Source organism: Molossus molossus, unplaced genomic scaffold (assembly GCF_014108415.1).
Source record: "Molossus molossus isolate mMolMol1 unplaced genomic scaffold, mMolMol1.p scaffold_m16_p_24, whole genome shotgun sequence".
Taxonomy (NCBI): Eukaryota; Metazoa; Chordata; class Mammalia; order Chiroptera; family Molossidae; genus Molossus; species Molossus molossus.
The window spans coordinates 2,645,605-2,657,368 of record NW_023425360.1 but is presented as its reverse complement, the minus strand read 5'-3'; the positions used below and the strand labels follow the sequence as shown (position 1 = coordinate 2,657,368).

The 11,764-nt window shown below is 48.9% G+C and overlaps 1 non-coding gene across 1 annotated transcript; it reads left to right on the top strand.

The window, feature by feature from the left end:
* The first annotated feature begins 9,041 nt into the window (after positions 1–9,041).
* On the top strand, positions 9,042–9,168 carry LOC118641093. Its single transcript, XR_004961553.1, has one exon.
* Positions 9,169–11,764: the final 2,596 nt, after the last annotated feature.

Here is an 11,764-nt window from a genome sequence, read left to right as displayed (position 1 = left end):
TGTTAATGGGTTCTGGAGGTGAGTGAGGTCCTGTGTGGGTAGCTAGGTGGGCTCACCAAGCTAATGAGACTTAGATCTGTTTGTAGGGTGTCCAGGCTGGGCCCCAGCCCAAGCAGGTACAGCTTGAAGTGCACACACACAGTTGCTGCGTGTAGGGTGATAGGGAGGTGGGTCCGCGTCCACGGCTTCCCCCACCCAGCACTCTCGTGAGGTGCAGTCCACACCACCGCATGCATGCAGCACATGCTGCAGAGAGCGGGAACATAGCAGTGGGCATTACCCGTTTGGATACAACGCCCTCACAGGAGCCCAGAAACATGTGCAGCCAGTGCCCACCGGGATTTTTACCTGAGGGGATCGTCATAGGGGTACAGATCACAGCCCAGCTTAGGTCCTGTGACCCCAGACCCATAATCTTACACACCCACCTCCCAGGACCCAGAGGTCCTGAGCTCCAGAGCCTGGTGCCAAAGTGCCTATCTTCAGAGACCTGCAGCCCCAGCTCTGTTCCTTCCCTGTGGCCCTCCCACTGGTGGAGCGGGACGTGGGATGGGCAGCCTTCTTTGCAGACTAGGGCCTGTTTCAGCTGGAAATGCTTACCCTGGAAGCGGATGATCTCTCCATGGCTGCAGTACACACCCACATGGGCCCCACACCAGTATCCAGTGGGGGACATCAGCCTGAACAGGAAGAGGTCTCCAGGCTCAGGCTCTCTGCCCTACAATTCCACGGTCTTGAAGTGCTGACCCAGCAAGAATTTCACGATGCTGACTGCCCCAGCCAGGGCCTGTGAGGAGAAAGGGACCAGACATTCGCACAGGCCAAGATGGAGAAGCCACCTCCTTTCACTGGGCGTCGGGTCAGATGGTGTGCCCAGGGCGAGGGAGACCTGGCTTGGGGCTAGGCCCAAGGTGAATGTCTTCACTACCCCACTCCTGCCTGCCTGTCCTGAGGACCTTCCGAAGGTTGGACATCAGATAAATCCTGCCCTGAGCCTCCCCTGAGAACCCGTTTCCAGCAATTGGGACCTCCTCCTCATCCAAGTTTCCTTCTCATCTCCAATTCCAGCTACTCCATTATCCTTCCCTCCCCTCTTCTAGGATCCCCTTCCCCAACCATCTCCCATCTTGCTACTCCCTAGAGGCGATACCATAGATAGTATGTCACTGGTACCTGGGCTGAGCAGAAATCCTGAAGACACAGAAACTACAGTGAGACCTGGACCCAAGACAGGCGTTCCTCCCAAGCTTGAGTGGAGAAAGCCTCCTCAAACAATCTTAGCAGCAAATGTCTACTGAGCAGTTGTTCGTTGATCCTTAATATAATCCATTTAGTAGCTCTTTCAGAATAAGGAAACTGAGGTTCAGAGGTTGCCAGAGGGCACACAGCAATGACTGTGTCTTGTGCCCTTTACACTAAACATTCGTCACCTCTCTTACCTCCTCTTCCTCTACAAGGAAATGAGAATGCATTTAGTTCACATTTACTGGGAACAGAGGGCTTCTGGGACTTGGGAGGATGGCCTCACCCCCTGGGCTGTGCCAGAGCTTTGCTCTCAGCCTGGGAGAGGGTGAAAGAATGACCTGTTGGGCATGAGCTCTCCTGGGCTGGCAGAGGAGCTGAGAGAAGGAAGTGACCCGCACTCCTAGGTCTCTGGGTATCTTTGTTGGAAAGGAGTGGGCTGACTCCAGCCGATTTGACTTGATTGGGAAGGACCCATATAGAATGAGGAGCAAGGGCTGCCCAGGCCCACACTGTAGAGTGCCAACCACTGTTTCTGCCATCCCCGAGCCTTCTTTTCCTCTGGCCCGTCCGTAGTATCCTCTACTAATTTTCCCAGACTGAGAGCCCTGGAAGGTTCAGGTGATCAACTCTTCCCAGCTTGCCTGGGACTTTCCAGGTTTTAAAATAGAAAGTCCTACATCCTGGGGACCCAGGCAAAACTGGACTCAGGTTTCCCCACTTCCATCTTCTTTGACCTCAGGAGACCACAGGGAGGACCCAGTCTGTAGGCCATGCTCTTCTGCCGTCCACCCTAGTTCCTGTTCCCTGCCCTCCTGTACCCACTGAGCCAAGCAGCAGTCAGAGCTGTGGAAGAGGGTGAATTGTCCTGGCACCTGTGGGGGCAGCAGGCACCCTACCTGGGGAGAAGACAAGCTGAGGACATCTGTTCCAGTTACCTGGGATGTGAAGCTCATCTAGGGAGGGAAAAACCAGCTGTCACCACATGGCTGCTCAGGAGTGAGGGTCCAGGCTGCCACCCCTCCTGCCTCTCCCCTCAAGCTGTGCTCTCTGCATGTGGGGCTGCCTGTATGAGATGCATGGCTGTGCACATGGTATGCCCATGAGTCTGCGTTACAACACTGGACACAGGACTGGTAGACCTGGTCCTGGCTGTACCACTTTTCTAAACAGTACATCAAATAAGCCACTTGTTCTCTCTGGGCCTCAACTTCCTCATCTGTGAACTGGGGACAATAAACTAGAAAGGCTGGGCACCTCAGGATTTTTGTGAGGCACTGAGAACCCTTTGTGAGCTGGACAAGGGGAATTGGTCAAGGTTTGTGTACCTTTGGTTTGCTCCTGAGTGTGCAGCTAGGCGTCAGGGGAGGAAGGGTGGAGAGAAGGCATCTTCTCAGCTCAGAGGAGAACAATAGACCCTCAGAGGTTGGCTGCCTCCCTGTGACCCATGCCCCAGAGCTCTCAGGGACTCACCCAGCTGGAAAGGCCCCTCCCTGACTCTCCCTCTGAAAGTTCCCCAGTAGGGCGGGGTGATAAGGAACTCTGGCCACCATTAGCAGGGTCCCTGGACTGAGTCAGGGTCTGGATAAGATGCCCATTCAGATAGGAGATCAGGTCCACATGTGATGCTCTATCCATAATGATGACATTTGTTTCTAGATACTGTGCCACCCTATTTAACCCTAACAACGTCATGAAAGATACTGTTGTTGTTATTCCCATTTTACAGACGGGGAAAATGAGACTGGGAGAGACTGCCAAAGTTACACACTAGTAAATGAAGGAACCAGGATTCAAGTCCAGGCAGTCTGGCTCCAGTGCCCATGGCCTTAACCAATGTACAGTACTGCCTCTTCCTACAGCCAGCAAACGAGCTCTCCTCTTCCTGACTCCACCACCAGGAAACAGTGACCCCCAGTATCCTTCTTGACCTGGAGAAACCCTTTGCCCTGGCTTTCAGTGAGCCCAGGCAGGAAAAGGAGCAAGACCCCAGGGAACAGACATCCCAATCTCTAGGCACCCGGCCTGATGATGCTGCCCACCTTATCAGGGCTTCTTGCTGGAGGCCTGGGCTCTTTCTCCTCTCACCCTGTGCTCTCAGAACAGAGTAGTTAGGGTGGCCCTGAGATTGGGTGTGGGGGTGACAGGCAGTCTCTCTGGGGCCCAGGGCTCTGTCCAGGGGCCCCTGGAGGACCTCAATCCAGTAGTCCTGTTGCTAAGCACAGGCCTTGTGCGGCTATTGTGGCAGCCCTTGGCTTTGTGGCTGTGATCTGACCCGAATTTCCAGCTCCTCCTATCCCTTCAGTCTTGTCCTGGACAAAGGATTCCTCTGTGAGGCAAGGTTTTGGGGTCAGTGCTCCCTGCTGGCCACCTTCAGCTAGAACAAGGGCCGAGGCTCCCTGCTGGGGCAGAACAGGTTTGTTCTTCCCTTGAGCCCCTAGCACATCTTATTGTGACCCTTCCTTCCCTTACACAGCCTCTGGTCACCCCCTGTATCTTTTTTTTTTATCCTCACCCGAGGACATTTTTGCATTTATCTTCAGATAGAACAGGAGGGAGAGAGGGAGAGAGAAACATCAATGTGAGAGAGACCCATCGAGTGGTTACCACTCACATGATCCCGGTTCCCAACCGGGGCCAGGGACAAACTGCAACCAAGGCACGTGCCCTTAGCAGGAACCGAACCTGGGACTCTCTGGTCCGCAGGCCAACACTCTAACCACTGAGCAAAACAGGCCAGGGCACCCCCTGTATCTTGACACAGAGAGATGCCACCTGAAGCCCAGCTCCAGCCAATGCAGCTCACCTTGCAGCAGGCACGCTCCACACCTTTTGCTGTGCTCTCCTTCTGTGGCCTGAGCAGGGTGGACAAGTGGTCCACCCTTCAGGCAGGTAAAAGGAGCCAAGCCAGAAGCCCTGGGTCCCTGTTCTGAGCATCAATGGATAGGCCAGTCTGATGACAGCACTTCCTCCTCCTGGAAGCTTTGGGGGCAGGTGGCAGCCACACACTGTGAGGCTAGGGTTTGGGATAGGTAACTGGTACCCTCACCCATGCTCTCTTCCCTCCTTCTGGCGTTCAGCCCCAACCCCACGCTTGCTTGTGGCAGCCTTGCCACTTGTGCCTGCTCTCTGAAGGGTTCCTTCTCCCCTCACTGGCCTCCCCAGGGCACCCAAATGCCCCATCCACCATATAATACCACATCATATAATATAGTTCTCATCATATAACTTTCTATTCAGTCTTAAAAGAGCATATAATTGCCCTGCCCGGTTTGGCTCCACGGTTAGAGCATTGGCTCGTGGACCAGAGAGTCCCGGGTTCGGTTCCCGCTAAGGGCACGTACCTCAGTTGCAGTTTGTCCCCAGCCCTGGTTGGGGTCATGTGGGTGGCAACCAGTCGATGTGTCTCTCTCACATCAATGTTTCGCTCTCTCTCTCTTCCTCCTGTTCTCCTTCTGGCTCTATCTGAAGATAAATGCAAAAAAGTCCTCAGGTGAGGATAAAAAAAAAAAGAGCATATAATTGTAAATTTAAATTATTTCAAACTACAGAAAAAATGAAAATAGTCCGATTTAAGGAATCTAGTACAATTTTAAATACCAATATCTGATTAACATAGTACCAAAAAACCTTTACATACCAGTCTCACTCATAAGAGATGTAAACATTCCAAATAAAATACCAATAAATGGCACCCAAGAGTGTATCAAAATAATAATACTTTGACCAAATAGAGTTATTTGGAGATGCTATCGGTATTTTAATAGGTACCATATCAAAACGCTTTTATTAATCTGTGATAAAGTGCTAGCTTTAAAATACTGGATTTTCCCTCGGAAACAAATCTACATTTACTTGAATTTTTAATATCTTTCAGTATTTCATGTTTCCCATAAAAGTATTGTACATCTTTTGTATAGTATATTCATTTCTGCCTTTTATCAAGTTATTATTTATTCCTGTTTTACTGTTTTCTTTTAAATGAAAGTAGATACTGAATTTTTTTTTCAGAAAATATTTTATTAGTTGAGATGATCATTTGGTTTAAAATCTCTAAACTACTAATACAATGATTTATAGCAACAAATTTCTAATGTAAAATCATTGCTGGACTCAATGCTTTCTTGTCCCAATGGAATGCAGGGTTGAATTTAATATTTTATTTTAGAGCCTTGTATTTATGTGTTTTGTATGTAGTTTTTACTGTGGTATTTTTGTTAGATGTGGGTATTAAGGGGATGTTAATATTATAAAACAAGTTGAACAACACTCCCTTACACCCCATGCTGTATGTAGTACAACCTCCGTGACAGAAAAATTGACAAGTCAAAATTACATGGCTTGATGGCAGCATTCTAGGAATAAGGGAGAGCATGAGCAGAAACACCACAGGATTTAAGATTTCTTAAATAAAATAAACAATGCAAAGTAGGTTTGGCTCAAGCTGCTAATTAATCTTCAAAGCACAACTCCACTGCCCAAACACTGATCTACTCATTTTTTTTTTTTTTTTTTTTTTTATCCTCACCCGAGGATATTTTTCCATTTTTTGTACAGATAGAGTGGGAGGGAGAGAGAGGAAGGGAGAGAGAGTGAGAAACATCGACGTGAAAGGGACACATCGAGTGGCTGCCACCCGCACGACCAACCAGGGCCGGGGACAAACTGCAACCGAGGTACATGCCCTTAGCGGGAACCGAACCCGGGTCTCTCCGGACCGCAGGCCAACGCTCTAACCGCTGAGCCAAACCGGCCAGGGCTCTACTCATTTTATATACAGAATAGACACCAAACTTTTCAGCGTGCACTCAAGATCTTTCCTGCTTTAACTCATTTTGCATTGCAACCTGAGCTTCCTTGTCTGTGATGTTTGTTTGCCTGGAATGCTATAGTGGCAGATCCAAAACCCTACCCACCTATCAAGGGAATAGCCCCAATGTCCACAAAAACGTCTCAGATCCAACTGAATTACGTTTGAATTCCTTTGCACGACCACTATTTATTTACTTATTTTTATCCTCACCTGAGGACATTTTTCCATTTTTCTGTTCAGATAGAGTGGGAGGGAGAGAGAGGAACAGAGAGAGAGAGAAACATCGACGTGAGAGGGACACATCGAGTGGCTGCCACCTGCACAACCCAACCAGGGCCGGGACAAACTGCAACCGACGTACGTGCCTTTAGCGGGAACCAAACCCGGGTCTCTCTGGACCGCAGACTGAGGCTCTAACTGCTGAGCCAAACCGGCCAGGGCAAACGACAACTATTTTTTGTCGGCTGTTGTCTCGCCTACTTCTTAAGCTCTTGACAGCTGTACTGGGTTGGGCAGTGTCATCCCCAAAATTCATGTCCTTCTAGGAACCTCCGGATGTGACTTGATCTGGAAATAGGGTCACTGCAGATGAACTTAGATAAGACCAGGTCACACTGGAGTAGAGGGGGCCCTTGCTCCAAGAGGACTAGTGTCCTTTTTTTTTTTTAAATCCTCACCCGAGGACATTTTTCCATTTTTTGTTCAGATAGAGTGGAAGGGAGAGAGAGAGAGAGAGAGAGAGAGAGAGAGAGAGAAACACTGATGTGAAAGGGACACATCGAGTGGCTGCCACCTGCAAGACCCAACCAGGGCCGGGGACAAACTGCAACCGAGGTACGTGGTGCCCTTAGCGGGAACTGAACTCAGGTCTCTCTGGACCGCAGGCCGACGCTCCAACCGCTGAGCCAAACCGGCCAGGGCCTGGTGTCCTTTTAAGAGAAAAGACTGAGACGGGGAGACACAGAGTACGAGCCCAGGATTACGAGGCCTGCGTGGAGTAGCTGTAAGCCAAGGGCTGCTGGACACCACCAGAAACTAGCAGGGGGCAAGGAGGAAATGTACCCCGTTTCAGAGGAAGCATGGTCCTGCTGACACCTTCTTTCCAGATTTCTAGCCCCCAGACCTATGAGAGAACAGAGGTCTGTTGTTCAGGCCCCCCGGCCTGTGGGACTTAGTAACGGCAGCCTTAGTTGACAAAAACGAGGGCTGTGGCCGTTTCTAATGCGTCTTCCTACGCCCGCCATCCCTGGGAACGGGAGGGAGCCCCGGCGGGGTCCAGAATAACCCGGCTCGCAGGAGCGCCTGCGCAGCCAGTGCTCGGCGAGGGGTGGGCGTTCGCACCGCAAGACGTGGGGCCACGCGGATAAACAAGAGAAACTACACACAAGTGGCGGGCGGAGCAAAGAAGAAACAAGGGCAGCGGACGGGAGGGAGGTCGCCCTGAGAGGAGGGAGTTTTTGAGGCGCTGGAGCCCCGAGCCGCTCCAGGCCCTCGCCCCACGCCTCCCACCCAGCAACAACGACCTCCAGTCCAGCTGCCCCTCCGCTCGACCCCCGTGGGTCTTCCTGGCGCGCCTCAGTGTCGGCGACACCTGCCTCATCCCTTCTGAGCCGGCGCGCGGCGCCGTGTCGCGTCTATTACGTCACGCGGCCGCGGGGGGCGGGACTTCCTCCTCAGGCCCCGGAAACCGGAAGGAGCTTTTTCCGCCGGGAGAAAACAGGAATTGCGATGGCGGTGAGACAATGAGGGCCAGGCTGCGTCTGTCGCGTAGAGTAAGGCCGCTCGGCGGGACGGGGGACAGCGCGTCCTCGGACACAGGCAGGCTGGCGGGTCGGGCGTCCGGGGATGCGGCGGGGAACCGGAGTTCAGGGCAGCGGTTGGCGCCACCAGCGATGGAGGATCACATCCTAACTCGTTACGCTCAGCTTTCTCGAGCTGGTCTGAAAAGCGAGCACGGAGCAGCGGTGGGGATAGGTGTGGAAGGGAGGAATTCACCGAGAAAGTTTACAATTTTAAAAATTTAGCAGAGGGACTTCCATATCGGCGATATCCCGTGTCGCGTAACGTCCGGGCCCGTAAGAACCCAGATACTCGGAATCGGTGACCCCTGCTCCAGGCATCAGCTTCTGTTGTGTTAATTTGGTCATTTTGAAGCGTTCTGAACCTGCCAGCAAAGTTACTTGGTGTCAGAGGCGGAAAGAGCCACCTAAGGCATCCATCCCCCTTGGCTCAGTTGAAACGGAAACAGTGAGAGGAGACAGGCTGGAAGTCACAGCTTGTTAGAGCCGGGACTGGAAGCGAGCTGTCTCCATTTCCAGCCCAGAATTCTTTCCTCCACACGGGACTGTCTCTTTGGATTGCTAAACAGTTCTTTTTCTGCGGGTAGTGAGGAGGAGGGAAGAGGATGTACCTACGTTTAGGTGCAGTTCACACTCCATCAAAGGCAGAGTCAGTACATGTCAGGCGTTAGAATGTTTTATCTACATTTTAGATACTCTATGGATGGAGATAAGTCGTGTCACGTCTGTCATTCTTATTCAGCAATGCATGTGGAGTAACAACATGTAACAATATGTTGCCTGTTACACAGAAACGGGGTTTCATAGATATGTGCTCATCCTGGAAGACTTCAGCGAACTATTTATTATCTGAGCTCTCACTATGAATGCTTGCTGTAACCACCTGTGGAAACATTTACCCAGAAGGCTGTCTGAATCAGCAACCAGTTATAAAGGGCTTTAAGTTCCTCGTAAGTCTAGGTAAGCTGCTGTAGAATGCGCTGCAAACCTCAGCTGTCTTCTTAGGTAACGTTGCATTTGGTACGCATGCATTTAAATGTATTGTGTATTACATCTCTCATATTAATGGAAATGTCTTATAGGGCGTGAGCAAGCCTTGGAGGTCTAGAAGACAACCTGTACATTAGCAAATTTTGAAAAACTGTTAGCATCACCTAGAGGAAATCTTACTACTTGGTTGTGTTCTTCTGGAGACTAAGAAAATAGAGTCCTTGAAGTCAAGCTGACTCGGCTTTTAGCCTCCTAAATAAAAAGGTAGATAGAACAGGTCTTCTTTGCAAAATAAATCCAAGACCTACTGATCTGCCAACAACAATTAGGTACTTTCCATTGTCTTACTATAGAATAGCAGTGGTAAATTTATAGTTTAGAAAGGGTAGAGAAAGACAGGGTGAACCCATGAGAATCTTACTGTATTCAGTGATAGCAAGTGACCAGAAATTGGAGACGTTTAGGAAAAAAGGAGGAGAGGACCTTTCCTGTGGTGCAGTCTTCAGTGGGTCCAGGAAGTTTTCCGGTAGCTAAACCTCCCTGGATAGACACCCACATAGTCTCATTGACAGAAGGCCACACACATTGTGGTGAATTGTGCTGGGGGCCCCTGTCATTGTGTGAGCCATATAAGATTAGGATTTTAACAAATTTTGGAGGGTGAGAAGTATTTTAAAAAGGCCTCACTGCCCATGCAGTTGCTCTGCTTATATGATGTGCTTCAGAAATATTTTATTGGATGTGTACAAGTGATCATATATCATTGTTTGAACCTGCAGAAGTCACTGTTAAGCATACACTTTCCCAAATAAAAGGCAATTTATACCAGAAACCAATGTCATTTTATATGCCAAGTCTAACCATCTTTCTAGTCCCATGTAATGAGGGTGCCTTCAATTATGAGTATTCTGAATTACTAACCTGTTAGTTTATACCAAGATTTTGGGCTTTTTTTTACCACATATTCTCTTTCCCCTTTGTTGACAGAAGCCAAGCTTACGTTAATGCTCAGTAATTATAAAGTGATAGAGGTAAAACCAAGAAAAGAATAGATTTTGATGTCTTTTGTTTTAAATGCCCAGTGTCAGGGATTGTGGCTACAATGGTTTGGCTTTTTCTTTTTCTTCTTTATAGATTTTAGAGAGGAAGGGAGAAAGAGAGATAGAAACATCGATGACAGAGAACATCGATTGGCCGCCTCCTGCATGACCCCTACTGGGGATCTGGCCTGCAACCTGGGCATGTGCCCTGACCAGGAATCAAACCGGCCACCTCTTGGTGCAGGGGTCGACGCTCAACCACTGAACCACACTGGCTGGGCTGGTTTGGCTTTAAAAAAAATTTTTTTTTTTTTTAACAGATTGCAGGTTGCATGTGAACATGGCCTTGAGGTAAGTCCTGCCCCTTGTGGAAGTTTAGTTTCAGCAGATTATTTCTGTATTTTAAGGAATCGGAATATTTTACAAGAAAACGAAAGTTTTGTTTGCTTCTGTTCTAGACATTTCTCCTTGTAGAAGAAACAGTTTAAACAAAAATTCTTTATGGTAAATAACTGTGATGTTTGAAATTGGTCATCTGCTTTGCTTACATGAAGTGTATTTTAAATGTCAAAGCTACTTCTAGATGGGTTTTATTCTTGGTCAAATAAAATTTTCCTAAAACCTTCTAAGTGTCAAATCTATTTTATCCACTTTCATGTTGTTTGTATAGTACTTGGTAAAGCCCACGAGAACCCTGAATTCAAACTGGCCTTATCTGTGAATAGCCTATTTCCTACTCCTTAGTTTCTATTCCAGGAGCTGAGAACATTTTTCAGTATATGCACATGTATATTGTAATTGTTTACAGCTTGCAGCATCTCTGAGCTTACATGGGCAGTGTCTTCCATGTTGCAGGTAGTGATCCATTTTGGCAGGGCAGGTGCACGTGTGCGCGCGTGCGCGCGTGTGTGTGTGTAAAGGTGAGTTGTTAGTTCAGGAATCTGAGCTGCTCTTTATAACAAGAGGCAGAGTTTTGAGACAGGAGATGAGAGGTGTTCAATGTGTCAGACTTTGAGCATGACTGTTTAAAGTGAAAGATTTTTCAGTTAACAGAAAACTTTAAGTGATGAGATGATGGACTGTAGTTCAGAGAGGCTCCATGGGGCACAATACTCGGTTGCCTCTGGGAATTGTTTCACAAATGGAGTCATTTACTCTGCATCTTGACTCAAAGGTTGAAACTGCTGTGTTTGCGGAGCTTTCAGTGGCAACTAGAAACTTGAACTGGAGAGCCAGGAATGCAGGCAGTGGGGCCGGGCACTGAGGTCATGGAATGGCATGAGAGTAGTGAGGCAGGATGCCCAGGGCCCTGGCTGGAGACCACTTCTGCCACCAGGCTCAGCTTTGCACTTGGTAGGGTGATATTCTCTTTTAAGAAATTGTTGTGCATTTACTATATGCCATCCACTGCTCTGCATTCTCACATCTGTCATGAAACCTCCCAATCCTGTGAGTCAAAAACATAGTATTTTTTTCTATTGAAAGGGAAACGGAAGCTCTGGAAGGTAAAGTGACTTTTCTAGGATTATAAGGCAAAGTAACTACAAAGTAGCAATCACACCTAGGTTTTGATTTCAGATCTGGTTTTTACATTACAGGATATTCGTAGAATCTGTTACAACTAATGTTTTACGTTTCCCCCAATAACCCCCCCTCCCCCATACACACAGTGAAAGTACCGTGTTTATGTACAGGTGTCTGTGACACGAGGAAGTGTGCAGTGTAAGTGGTGTTCCATTCTCCCCAGTCTTGCCATCGAGCCACAGGTGCCCTCCTGTTCCTTCCTGCCTCCCTTCCAGGTTCTCCACCTGCAGGTCCTTTGTTAGGTTTTGAAAGAGCCCTACCGCCCTTCACATGGGGGCAGAGAAAGGACCAAAAGC